This window comes from Dromiciops gliroides, chromosome 3, assembly GCF_019393635.1.
Source record: "Dromiciops gliroides isolate mDroGli1 chromosome 3, mDroGli1.pri, whole genome shotgun sequence".
NCBI lineage: Eukaryota > Metazoa > Chordata > Mammalia > Microbiotheria > Microbiotheriidae > Dromiciops > Dromiciops gliroides.
Genome location: NC_057863.1, coordinates 509,795,634 through 509,810,519, shown reverse-complemented (window position 1 = coordinate 509,810,519; position 14,886 = coordinate 509,795,634). Strand labels below are relative to the sequence as shown.

Below are 14,886 nucleotides of genomic sequence, written 5' to 3'. Positions count from 1 at the left end.
ATCCCACTGCTAGGTATATAACACAAATCAAAGATAGAAAGAAAAGCCCTATAGACAGTATACTAAAATATTCGCAGCTATACTTTTTGAAGTAGCAAAGAACTTGAAACAGATCAGAAATGCATTGTTTCAAGAGCATCAAAACAAATTCCAGTACATGTTACTGTGTTGTAATAAACAAGAAAGTAAATAATTCAGAGAAGTATGTGAAGACTTACATAAACTTAGGCAAAGTGAAATAAGCAGAACTAGAAAAACAACATACACAATGAAATAATGTAAATGGAAAGGACAAAATAAGGAGAAACTGACACTGTGTACTTATGATGAATAAGCCTGGACTCAAGAAAGAGATGAGAAAGTATGCCTTACTACTATTAAGTGAAGAAAAAAATAGTTAAGTTAAATTTTTAAATTATATATATGAAAAAATTATGCCTCCCCTCCTTCCTGTTCAGAGGCATGGAACTATGGGTGGGGGACACTGGTTGATGTGTTGGTTAATTTCAATGAAATACTTTTCTCCCCCTCTCTTACTTTACAGGGAAGGGAAACAATCAGTTAACAATGTATTTATTAGGTATTTACTATGTGCCAGTCACTGTGCTAAGGGGATACAAACAAACAAAACAAAAAAGAATAAAATCAAAATGAAAGTAACATAAAACCAAGAGATCAGCATTTAATTTTTTTAAGTAAATATGAAAAAAGGACAAAGTTAATCTTCAGACTTTCTCAACTGTTTGGGTTGTGGATAATATACAGGGTTTCCCCCAAATCCTAGTGCAGTTAAGACTTTGGGGAAACCTCATATATTTTAAATCCTAAATTTGTTTCCTCAGAATATTTGTCTTTTGTTGGTGACAATATACTCCAGTCAGAGTGGTGACAATAAAGAAAAATGTCCTAAGAGTTATTCAAAAAAATCTATATCCCACTCATTACTAGGACAGATTGAAAAATTTAATTGAATCCAGTGGCATTTTAGGCATTTTAGGTGTGGCAAGGAGTACTGGGATACACACACATTCATATTAAAATTGAGTAGCTAATGTAAGTGGGAGCTGTGGGATTTAAGGGTCAGGACCAGACCCTCCTGATTTAGATGTCAGCTGAAATTTCACATTCGGTGCTAAAAATGCTTTAAGAAGTATTTATTTTCTCCCTGACACAATTTATTGCTTTTGATTAACCATATTTTGTTACCTCCAACAGCAAGATTAAATTATTTCAGACTGAACTACTCATATTAATCTTTCAAACACATGTTCCATGTAAAACTTTCTATTGATGAAGAGTATCACTATGGTTGCCAAAACAGCTACCAAGCATCACGTGACATTTTTGAAGTAGGCAACACAGAGAATCCTGAGCAACATCCAAAATAACATGGGGGGATCTGGAAATATATCCATGATGTTCCCTGCTCCTCATTCCCCAACAATTTTAGTAGACTTTTTTTAAATGAGAAAAAATACTTTTAAATGCTGTTAGAAATAAACATGAAATGACAGTTCCTTTAAGTTTAATCCCATATGATCCAACTGGACCTGATAAATAAGAACTAAAGAGAAAAGCCACATAATTAGAGTTTTGTAGACTCTTGAGATATTTATAGTTAGAAGGAGCCTTATAGATCATCTTATCAAAAATAAAGAACCAGTGAACCCAAAGAAATCAAGTAAATTGCCACAGGTATACAACTAGACAGTACTACAACCCAGCCTAAAACTGGTATCTCTTGACTCTCAGTTCACTAGACCCTATGAGATAGAAGGAAACAATTAACTGTGAGATCTAGAAACTAAGTTGTTTCATATCACTTTGGAGAAATGTGAATTTTCCTTAGTTTTCTTCCAAACAGAATGATGTATGCCCATGTGAACAATATCCCCTTACATATTTTTTTCTTCAGCTTTGCAGAGAGAAGCTTCTAATATTCTGAGCATCTGCGACAAAAAGGAAGAGAACAATATTAAAATTACCTTCCTATGATTATTTATGCTCAGAAGTAATGGTGTCTGCCTATTAGAGAGAATAAAAAGTAGTTTGTTTTATTACTTTGAGCACCTCTGTAAGTGTCTATGCACAATAGCTTCTATAAGTGATGCAATTTCTACATTAGAGAGAAGTTACAGCAGGAATGAGACATGAAAGGGATTCTATGGATTGAAGGTATCAGAACAAAGTGCACCTTATCTCAGAAATAAGAAAGTCAACAATGCAAAGGTTTCCTTCTCCAGCTCAGCTTTCTTGACCTTAGTTTGTTTCCCTCCCATTTGTGACAGGGTTACCATCTCCTGTTTAAGAGAATTCAGTAGCAGCAGCTAGGTGGCACAGTGGATAAAGCACCAGCTCTGGATTCAGGAGGACCTGAGTTCAAACCCAGCCTCAGACACTTGACACTTACTAGCTGTGTGGGCAAGTCACTTAACCCTCATTGCCCAGCAAAAAAAAATAAATAAATAAATAAAAAAGAATTCAGGAGATTGAAGTTTAATTGCACATGGCATGATTACATCAGCAAGGGACTGCAGTTTACTCAAAACCTTGGATTCTGAAGGTTTCTACAATCTTCAAATGCTTCAGCGATTAACAGTTTCACCTCAGAAACCATTGAGGTTTGTTGTATCACTTAAAGCAATTTCTATTAATGGGTTTTTAAGGGTCATTGAAGTATAGTGCACAGGATGCTGCACTTGGAGTTCAGAAGACCTGGATGCAAATCCCAACATAAGATGCTTAATCATTGTCACTCTAGGCAATTCATCTACCAACTCAGAGTCATAGTATCTTCTTCTATAAAATGTGGGTTAAAACGTTTTGTTGTTGTTGAGTCATGTCCAATTTTTCATGACCCAATTTGAGGTTTACATGGTAAAGATACTGGAGTAGTTTGCCATTTCCTTCTCCAACTCATTTTACAGTTGAGAAAAGTGAGGCAAACAGGATAAAGTGACTTGTCTAGGGCCACATGACTAGCTAGTCATTATCTACAGCCAAATTTGAACTCAGGTCTTGACTGTAGGCCCAGCTCTCTATCCACAGTGCCACCTAGCTGCCCCCTCCTTAGAGAAGAAACACCTGCTACTAAAGCAGATGGTTGACAACTCTATAATTTATATTCTTGGTGCTTTGTCTGGGGCACTGAGAAATTAAATGATTTGTCTAGGGTAACAAAATCCACATATGCCAAAGTGTACATGTCTTTTCTGCCAGATGAGATTTTAAGTTCCTAGAAAAGCGAGTCTGGTAAACAAGCATTTATTAAGCACTTACTAGATGCCAGGCACTATAGTTAAATGTTAATGGAGATGGCATTTCATTCCCTGCCACTTTATAGTACGTTAACTGGGTAAATACCTGAGTTCTCATCTGTGAAGCTCATCTAGTAGTTTTGGAACTCTCACACTACCATTACAGTAAAGTTATCTATGCACAAATGATGACAAAAGGGTGAGTGTGAATGAACTCCAATTCCTCCTTCATCCAAATAGATGTACAGGGACATTTATCCTTTCACTAGGAGTAAATGTACATGAGGTCTGATGCCAATAGAAGTCTGAGGAGGGAAAGAACGACAAAGAATTCTGTCTTGATTTTTCTCCCATTCTATTTACTGCCATATAGAACACTGTACTTCAAGAATTCTGGCCAGTAACAAAGGGTGGAAATAAGAACTGGAGTATCAAAGTAGCCTGGTCAAAAAAGTATACTTTGGGAACAAAATGGAACAGATGGCTACCAAAGCTGGCATGGGGCAGGGAGCCAGAGGCTTGTCTCACCGGGGCCATTTTCAGGAGCTGAGCAATAGATTTTCATCTCTGCCTCTCCCCACCCCACCAGGAACACTGGTTACTGGTGCCATCCTGGCTATGGAGGAACAATGCTGGGCATGAGCAGGGAGAGGGTGAGAGGATCTCAGTCCTTGAAATCACACTAATTCAGCAGGCCAGACAGAAAGAGATATGGATCAGCTCTTACACAAGGAATGCATTGTTGAAACCCAACAATGACTCTGGAAGTCAAAACGAAAGAGGAGAGGACTGGCTAGAGATGAGTAGGAAGTGACAGGGATGAATCAGAGAGCATAATCATAGTTTGCCCCCCCCCTTGCCTCACCCAAAAGATAATTCCATGATTAGCTCTCCTGAAAGGCAAATTATCAACTCTGGCTCCCAGACTCCAAGGATATTAACACTGGAAAGAACATAGGATCATAGATTCAGGGTAGGAAAAGACCTTAGAAAGCCATCAAGTTCAAATCCCTTTTTTAACAGATAAATAATAAACAGAGGCACAGAAAAGTTCAGTCATTTTTCCAAGGTCAGACAACTAGAAGAGACCTAATGGAACATCCAGGCCAGTCCCTCTATTTTAAAAATAAAAATATTTTTAAAATAAAGAAACTGGGAGTCCAAAAAGTTGCACACACAGCTGAGACAATACTAGAGACAAAATTAAAACTTCCATTTTCTGACAAGTCCAGCATCCTCTCTACTACACTTCCTTAGAATTCAAGTCAATTTATTCATCTGAATTCAAATTCAAAACATTTAGAAAGCACCTCCCATGCAACAACTGGCTCTGGTCTCTAGGAAAACAATGACAAAACCCAAATAGCACCTGCCCTTGATGAGCTTACATTCCACTTGGAGGAAATAGCATATACAGAGATAAGGACATGATTGATGCTAGAGATCACAGTGTGGTTAACCTGAACAGCTCTCACCTTGCTGGATGTAATCAAATCCCAGTTCCTACCACTAGGATTCCTTTTCTATAGCATTGCTAATAGGCGATCACCTGGTATCTGTTTGAACTCTACTGTTGAATGATTCACTAACTCATGTGATATAATCTATTCTTACTCCCTCCATTCTCATGGACCACTTTTTAAAATCTCTCACTTATGTCTCCTTCTTCCTTTCCATCCCAGAAAAGGTGTTCCTTTCTCTAGGACTGTCCCCTGTACAGGTACCAATGATTCCACCTTCTTCCCTGTCTCCTCTACCACCTTGTTCCATCAATCATTGCTCACCTCTAATAAATGTATAATCACTCAATCTTTCTTTCTCTCTCTCTCTCTTTCTACTGGCTTTTTTCCAAATTGAAATTCAGAGATGAGAGATAGTGAATTGACTGAGATCAAGATGAGAGCTGTGATAGGAGCGAGACACTTAATTCTGGAAGAATAAAATGTACAATAAGTAGATTAAGAATCCCTGTGCCTCTCCAAATCAAACCCCACTACTCACCACAATGGGGGTGTAAGCCAAAAACAAAGAAAACCCCACTATACTTGAACTCAGGCTACCTAATAAATAACTAGATATACCATTTGCTAAATAACTTCAATAAAGTGAAATAATGTTCCTAAAGCACCTTGTACATATTAAAGTACCAGATACATAATAAAGGGGCTAGCCCTATGAATTCATTACTGTAGTCAAATCCCTCTATCAATGCAACTCAGGCAGTAAACATTTATTAAATGCCCACTATGTGCCAGGTGCTTTGCTAAGGATTGCAGATATGAAGAAAGGCAAAAGAGAGGCAGTCTTTACCCTCAAGGAATAAAGAATCCAATAGGGAAGATAACATGAAAACAACTATGTACAAACAAGCTATGTATAAGATAAATTAGAGATGGTCAAGAGAGGGAAGATACTAGGATTAAGAAGGAACAGGAAAGGCTTCTTGACAGAAAATGAGATTGTAATTGGGAACTAAAGGAAGCCAGGAAGTAGAGATTATTAGAGAGGACATTCTACATTTTGGGGGAGAGCCAGTGAAAATATCCAGAGTGAGGAAAGCAAGTTACCTAAAAGAAAAGAGGTTAAGTGACTTGTCCAGGGTCAAATGGGCAGTATATAGCAGAGACGGTCTTTGAACTCAGGTCTTCCTAACACTGGCAGCCAGTTCTCTAGTCCAGCCACTACTCCATGCTGCTTCTCCTATAAATGATAATAATAACTATTATGAGACTCTGTTTCCTTAGCCATAAAATTGAAGTAATGATATCTCACAGGGTTGTTTTTGAAAATGAGATCCTTCATTGTTTTGTTATTATAATGAAAACAAAATGAGATAAAGTGCTCTACACGCATAAAACAATGCACATACACATAGACACATGCAGCTGTTATTCATGTAACCTAGGTAATACAAATACTGTCTGAGAGGCAATGACAATACAAGTTTGCCTGTCCATACTTTAAGAAGGAAACAAGAAAACTAAGTGTGTTTTCAAAACTTGCTGTTTTTCAGGTGAATAAGATCTGCCATGCTTGTCTTTCTTAAAATATAAATCGCTACTCTGGAGAGAATAGCTCTCATTATGTCATCCTAGTATAAGATTTCTCTCCCTCCCATGGAAATAATGTGAACAGCTTTGTTGAGTGAAAGGCAGGAGAGAGATATTCAAAGCATCATACTCACAAGCATTTAGCATCCTAAGGCTCATGTACTGCCAGAGGTGGCCTTGAAACACAATAGCAAGAAAATCTAGTATTATCACAGGACTATTTCAATTCTGAATAACATTATTATTTTTTGAGTCTGATTTCTTTTAGGTGTTGACCCACAAGTTGCTGTTAATTTGTACTGTTGTTACACTCTAATATATTGCAAAAAATTCTAAGACTGATCCTTAACTTTTTCTCCAGGATTTGTATCAACTTGAGATCAAAATTCCCACTGAAGTTAATATTCCTCAGGGCATGAGGGGAAATGCTTTCTTTTTATTTTTTAATTTCTATTAATTTCTTTTTATTTTTTACTTTTGTTTCTATTTTATTCAAAGACTTATCACCAAACTTAATATTAAAACAGACAAGCATGAAGCAGAAGTAAGAAGACTAAATTTAGAATCAAAAGACCTGAGGTCTGCCATTTACCTCTCCTGTGGCCTAGGGAAAGTCACTTTTCTTTGGGACTCAGTTTTCCCATCTATAAAATGAGTGGGTTAGAACAGATCCTAAGTTTCTCCCCAGCTCTAAATTCCAAGATCAAGGGCAGATTCACTTTCAAATATATACTAGCCAAAGCAACAAATGTTTATTTCCTTAAATAAGCAAACTCAAGCTTTTCAGGAATCTAGTCTTCACTTGGGGGAAACTGCAAGAGGTGGCAGAGATCCTTTCAGCTGTGGCCTTGATAACTTCCAACAGTAATGATCACTCCCTTTCACCAGTGGGTTGCTTTTCAGTCATAGACTTCTCAGTTAAGTCCCTAGGGTTCCTGGATAGACTCCGGTAAAGGCTGCCATTAAGCTAGGTACCAGTGGGGTCACAGTAAGGCCAAAATGAGATGAAGAAAATTTATGTAGTGCTAGTAGGTGTGCAAATCAAGTTTCATATATTATCTCATTCAAGCCTCCCAGAAATCTTGTTAGATGAGTACTGTAAACATCATTATTATTATTAACATTTTACAAATGACGATACTGAAGCACAAATAATTTAAGTGACTTGTGATGCTAATAGACATAGAAGTTAAATGTAATCCAATCTAATATGTACTTACTAAATGCCTTCTATGTTCAAACCATGCGAGACCCTTGAGATACAAAGGTAAATATACTGAAATCTGAGTCTTCAACCCCAATCCACCACACCTTTTGGGATGTAGCAAAAAAGCAAAAGGAAAGGATAAAAGGTCATGGGTAAAGAAATAGAATGTAAAGGAAGGAAAATTTAAAGTTAGAAGGAACCATAGATATTACCTTTTTGACTTTCTCATTTTGCATATGAGGAAATTAACAAGCAGAGAGGCTAAATGAGTACCATAGAGAGGAAGAGGCATAAGTTCAAACAAATAAGAAGAGAAGACAGAATATAAGAATTATAATTTTGGAAAGTCACTACCTCAACCAAAGAGGTTCAGATGCCCCTTTCTTTTAACTGCATGTGGGAATGAAAATAATGGCTTACTAACATGACCATATGGAAAATGTGACATGAAGGATGGTGTCCTAAGTCTTCAGAGGAAAAAAACAAAAACACAAGCAAAGATAAAGTTTTTTATTTTTGTTTTTTAAAAACCACAAATTTGAAAAGGAATTATAATTCATCCATAGATAAAAAATGTCAAACACATATCTGAGTTTCATTTAAAATTTACTTAGGGATAAGCTTCAAAATCTCCACATTTGCAAGTGTAAAATGTCTAAAAGCATCTAATCATGCAATTGCTCAATTACTGCACATATGGTCATTTGCCAATAACATGGAAAGCAACTGAATAGTAATTCAGTGACTTTTTGTGCAAGGCAGTAAGTAGTCCTACAACAGACTAGAAGCAGCTCAGAGGAAAATTAAATACCAAATTAAAACCCATTCACACAGGGAATCCAAATTCCTTTTTAAGCCATTTTGTAGAAAATGTGTACTGAATGGATAATAATAAAACTATATCCTTTTTTTCCCGAAAGAAACTCCCAACAATTTGTAGGCAGCAAACCAGCCAAATTAATACAATTACTTTTAAAGTGAAAGACAAAGGAGCTTTGTTATATTAAAAGTGAAATTTGTCTAAAACAAAAACTAAGGAATTAATCAAGCCATATTCAAACATAATCAACCCACCTCAATCCCCAGGCTTGTTTATTTGTTCTTCTGAATGACACATTTCCTTTGAAGCATGCAGTATCAACAGGCAGGAGACATTTACCTGAGATGTGAAAACACTAGGTAATGTTGAATGAGAAAGTTAATAAAATGGGAGTCAAACTGGGTATTTTATGAGTATTGCTGAAAACATAATTCATGGGGGTAAAATACCATCTTTATATCTAAGAATAAAAAACGGATTGCTAGTCTTAGAGTCTGTGTGATGGAAATCGTTTTAAATAAATTGAGTTACTGTTTCTTAGCAATTTGATAAGAAGGAAAATAGTGTAATTGGCAATCAAGTGCTCCTTTGAGAGCTTAAAAACAGCCCACTGGGTCTGTGAGTGCACTATAATCTATTTGTATATTTTCCCCTTGCTTAAAAAAAAAGAGAGAGAAGGAAAAAAAAAGGAGAAGATTGACTGCATGGAGCAGCCAAAGCCTGATAATCTGTAGAATTTATATTATTTTAAAAACTGTTATTTATATCTTTTATTTTTACAACACTTTAATTTATTAACATATTTCCCTGCCCCTACTAGAGCCATAATACAACTGAAAGAAAAAAATTGCTTTAATGAAACTAATCAATGCATCAAAGGAATCTCGTAATACACAAAGTGTTCACAAAACTCTTCCCAGGCTTCCATGAATTCTTTCTATTAATTGTTTCTTACAGAATGTTAACATTCTATTGCATTCAGGTACTATAATTTGTTGAACACTTCCACATCCATTGGGTTTATATTTGGTTCTCAGTTCTTTAACACAGCAAAAAGTGCCGCTACAAATGTGTTGGTACACAAGGGACCTTTCCTTCTCTCTCTGATCTCTTTTCACTTGCTGTCTGCCATAACTGACCCAGACTCTCTCCTCAAGTCAACCTCTGGCATTCCTGGTTTTCTTAAGATGCAGCAGAAATGGGGGCAGCTAGGTGGCACAGTAGTTAAAGCACTGGCCTTGGATTCAGAAGGACCTGAGTTCAAATCTGACCTCAGACACTTGACACTTACTAGCTGTGTGACCCCGGGCAAGTCACCTAACTCTCATTGCCCCGCAAAAAAAAAAAAAAAGACTCAGCAGAAGCACCATCTTCCACAGAAAGCATTTCTTAATATCCCCACAGCTAGTGTCTATTTTGTATACACCTAGACTTTTATATGCTGTTTACCAGGAAAGACTGTAAGAATTATCCTATTTTGTTTTTATATATATACATATAATATTTCATATTAGTAATATTTTGTATTAATAATATAATAAACATGTGGTTTTATTATATGCAAATATAAATCTTCATGTTTATTTTTGACTGCCATAGTATCTTAGTATGAGTTTAGTAGACAAGTTGATGTATTACTTGATATACACATGGTAGGGGAATCTCTGAGTGAAAGGGTACTCACTTTTTCCACCATTTTCCATCACTCTCTTTAGCATGAATTTCGATCCTTATTAATGTGATTACAATGGATATCTTTTTAAGGGAAGAAAGACTAGCTTGAGAATTCATGCTGAAAAATTTTCTGTATAAGCATGCTATTTCTGCATCTTTACTTTGATGTAAAATCCAGCTCTTTTTTTACCATGGTTGAAAGGACAGAATAAAAGTTAAGGTAGGTAAGCTTCGATCACTTCATTGAGGCTCTTTGTGCTTATGGCCCTTTATTACTATTTACATGTCACTTTAGTTTTGCTTCTTCTCTCACTTTATCTTTACATCTTTATGGAAAATAAGACCCAAGAATATTCATCCACATGTCCACAACAGAAACCAAAATGTATGAATTAAATCTAATAATTACTATTTAAATGATACATATCAATATCAAGCCTTCAAAAGATATTATTCTAATAAATATTATCATTAAATACCATCCCTAAAGAAACATTTATAGTATATGTGGACTATCCATGTTTCTACTACCTTCTAAAAGATTTAAGGAAATGATCTTTCACATTAACTAGATTTCTGAATTTTCTTCTAAACCTTAGAGACTGATCCTTAGAGAATGAAGCACAAGATGAGATAAAGACCCTAGAGGCTGGTCATGATGGATATTATAAATATCCAAGAAATCAGAGGAAGGCCTCCAACACCTTTGGCACATTTGCTATGTGGGATTTAAGCCAGGAATAAACCAAAAACAAGAATTACACATGTGGCATAGGAGGAGGTAGAGATGAGCGCTAATAGAGAGAGTACATACATTAATAGAATGACAGAGGCATCAAAATATCAAAGAACTTAATAACTTTCTGAAGAGGAAAAAGTGGTGAAGCAATAAGACATGCTAGATATTTCTTACTTGGATTGATGGATGAAAATGAATAAACATTATTCATAGTTTTAAAGAATGAAATAAAAAATAAGGATTAAATAAAATTAACCACTCTTCATTATGCAATCTTTAACCATTCACTTGTTTTCTAATACTACCTTCAAGGATCTCACATAAGAGTGAATAGGGATTGTACCTTCTTTAATGGTTGGTATAGTACAAATGTACAGAGATAACAATAGCTTAATTACAAGGGTGAAAATGTCAAATTCTGAATCCTTTTGTTACCTTGTTTTAAGGATATAGTCCAGTCATAAGTAGAAACAATGCACTCGGCAAGCACATTTGGGATCTTAAAGAAATTAGACTGTGACCCCAGAATAAGTATGATAGATAAATGGAATAGATATATCACACTATAGCATATCTATATAGATATAGATTATCATATTATAAAATATAGATACAATATAGATATATCTATAACTATATTATAGTATTATACAGCACACCTTATATATAGATATCTATATATGCTTTATGATGCATAGCAATAGATGGATATATATTACTTATTTTGGCATCACAATCTAATTTCTTAATATCAAACCTGTTCTTCCTTTCCTGTTTTACTATTGCCATAGGGTTGGGAGAGGAGAAACACTTCTATCTCTCATATGTGTGTATGTATGTATGTATGTAAATATATGGTTTTAACCAGGGACCTCATTCTCAATCCCAAAAAGCAGCAAATATCCCATAAAAGGCTTGTAGATGAGTGTTCTGTACACTTATCTACAAACATCATTCAGCCTCCTCTTGGTTCACAGATTCTTTTTTTTTTTAAGTGAGGCAATTGGGGTTAAGTGACTTGCCCAGGGTCACACAACTAGTGAGTGTTAAGTGTCTGAGGCCGGATTTGAACTCAGGTACTCCTGACTCCAGGGCCGGTGCTCTATCCACTGCGCCATCTAGCTGCCCCGGTTCACAGATTCTTAAGAGTTAGAAGGGGCTTTATAGAACTTATCTAGCCCCATTGCCTATTTTATGGATAAAAAAATGGAATATCAAGGGGATCCTAGTGACTTGCCCAAGCCATACAGTCAGGAAGTGCTTGAACAAGGATTAACATTTAGATATCCAGGCCAATCTAAATGCCAAAGCTGCCACTGGCTAGTGTTTTCTCCAGCTCACCCCTCTTCTTCTTTGGGATTTTCCAGGGACTCACATCTAAAGGTAATTTTACCAGTCTTTGGGATAATGTTTTGAAAAGTATACCCGTAATAAAAAAAACAAGGAACAATAAAACTGGGAGTATTTAAAGAAGCACAGAAAGTTGACACAGTAAGTAATCTAAAATCATGTTTTTTGTAATACTGTAAATAATTCCATACTGAAAACAAAACACAGAAGTAACAATGCTGATTTGTGTTCCTTACCAGGTCTCCTAGTCAAAGGGTATGAGTGTACTAATATTTATCAAGACAACATTATTAAGAGGAAGAAACAAGAGGCCTATAACCCTGGAGTTTACACACTATTCTCATATAGTCTCTAGAGAAGAGGGGGTAGGAAGGAGTCCAGGTCCCCTACCTCGCTGTCTAGTCTTCAAAAACAACACTGCTTTGCCTGTAACCATCTGAAAGGTAGCTTTAGCTTTAGCTCAAAAATCACAAATGGAATTCTCTTTCTTTCTGAGCAGCCTGCTTCCCAAAGAACAATGCACGATCCAACTCTGTTAAAAAGCACAGACAGATCCTGACCATGCTGAGTTAAATGAACCAAGTTATTTTTGGAAACAGAACTCTGATTAGAAGGGGAGGGGGGAAACCAAATAAACACCCAAGGTGAACTAGATTATGCATCTGTCACCACAGCCTAGTAGAAGGAATACACTCATCCAGAGTGGTCCTTAGAAGCAAAAGCCAATCAACACTTCAAAATGGAGCCTGGGGACCACTGAGCACAGTGACTTAGACATGTTATAATCCCGAGTCCTCCAGGAGCATTAATCACCAAAAGATGAGCTGGAATGGCACAATTACACCTAGAGGAGCAATATTTTTTCAGTGTTTAGCTACTCCTGGAAGCTGCCTAGTCAAACTACTAGATGACTGTATGCTACTGAAGCTGCTGGATTTGTTAAATGTTACAGTTTTTTAAAAAACCCTCATTTACCCAAACTTACTGGAAGGAATGGTTCCACATTAGTGAGTCTGCAAAAAGTGTTTATCAAATTGAACTTAATTACCTGATTCCCTGTGATTCTACCTTTAAGTGCCATTTAAAAAGAAGGAAGGAAGGGAGGGAGGGAGGGAGGGAAGGAGGGAAGGAGAGGCAGGAAGGGAAAAAGAAAGGAATGGGAGAGGGAAGGAAACATTTGAAATGCAAACCTTTCAAAAATGTATTGAAACAGAGCATATGTAAGAGTCAGTTTGCTAATAATGTGTTCATCAGAATAAATATTAATTCAATATAACATTTATTGAGCACCTACTAAGTGCAAAGTACTGTGATAGATAGCAGTGGAGATATAAAAAATGAATTACAAAAGAACACTCCTTTCAATAAACTTGTTTAGTCATTCAGTCATGACCCTGTAGAACATAGTGTCCACGGTATTTTCTTGGCAAAGATACCGGAGTAGTTTGCCATTTCTTTTTCCGGCGGATTAAGGAAAATAAAGGTTAATGACTATAGTGAAATAAGACTACATAAGTGACTACATCGAAATAAGAGGCTACGTGTTACAGTGCTAGAAGTTTCTGATGCCAAATTTGAACTCAGATGTTCTTGACTCCAGGTCCAGGACTCTATACACTGGGCCACCTACCTGCCTTATTGGAATTGCAAGAGAGTGAAACCTTCTGGGACCTATAAAGGCATTTAGAGTTGTCTACCCCTATGTTAAAATGGCCTCAAACTGATGTGATTTTCATTTTTTTTCCCTTTTTATCAGTTTTTCTCTCCTCCCTTACTATCATGTAATGAGCTGTCACCTCTTCCTCTTGACTTTGGGCCCATCTTCCTACTCCCACCCACTTCTAATTGGATGCTTCTAATATGATATGACATGCAAAACCAAACAGACGAGTTTGTCAGAATTCGTCTACAAAAAAAAAAAAAAAAAAATTTAAAGAGTAGGCAGTGGCAGCTAGGTGGCATAGTGGAAGAGTACTGGCCCTGGATTCAGGAGGACCTGAGTTCAAATCTGGCCTCAGACATTTGACATTTACTAGGTGCGTGACCCTGGGCAGGTCACTTAACCCCAATTGCCTTACACCCCCCCCCAAAAAAAAAACCAAAGAGTAGGCAGGCTCTGGGTGTAGGCCAAAAGGGATAGTCTAAGAATAATAGTCCATTGGCTCTGCAACATCTATTTTTACTGACCACAGGCTGCTGGCACTGTTCCTTGCCTACTAAATAGAAGTGCATTTGCTACTTCTTTCCTCATTATTAGTCATCTTCCAAAAAACTGAGGCTGATAGGTGTTATCTTGATAAATAATGTAGGCTTGAAAGTCAGAAAACCTGAAGCCATATTCCATTTAAACCATATTTGCTAGCTACATATCCTTAGGCAAGTCATTTCCCTTCAGTTGTCTTGTCAGTAAAATGGGATAATACACTCACTACTTCAGAGTTTGTTTACGGAAAGCACTTTGTAATCTGAGAGCACAATATAAATATGAAGTTTTATTAGTGATTAGTGACCAGAGCAACCAAGGGTCTTTAACTCTCCTAACTCCTAAAAAAGATAGAGTGTGTATATGTACATATATATAAAACATGTACATATATGTCTGTGTCTGTGTATATGAATTTGAAACTGTATTTTCTTTTCTCTGTTCATTTTGTTTCTCTCTCTAAATTTTTAGCTATTGAGAAAATTCTACTCTTAGAAATCATATCTTGCAGCAGCTAGTACAGGGCCATATACTCCAGAGGTAATCATTAAAAGTTTATTGACATGTTAGCACTATAAAGATTTAA

At 36.4% G+C, this 14,886-nt stretch overlaps 1 protein-coding gene across 1 annotated transcript in view; it reads right to left on the bottom strand.

Moving 5' to 3' along the window:
* Positions 1 to 14,886, bottom strand: part of LOC122747862 (protocadherin Fat 3-like) — a 773,714-nt gene that overhangs the window by 506,679 nt on the left and 252,149 nt on the right.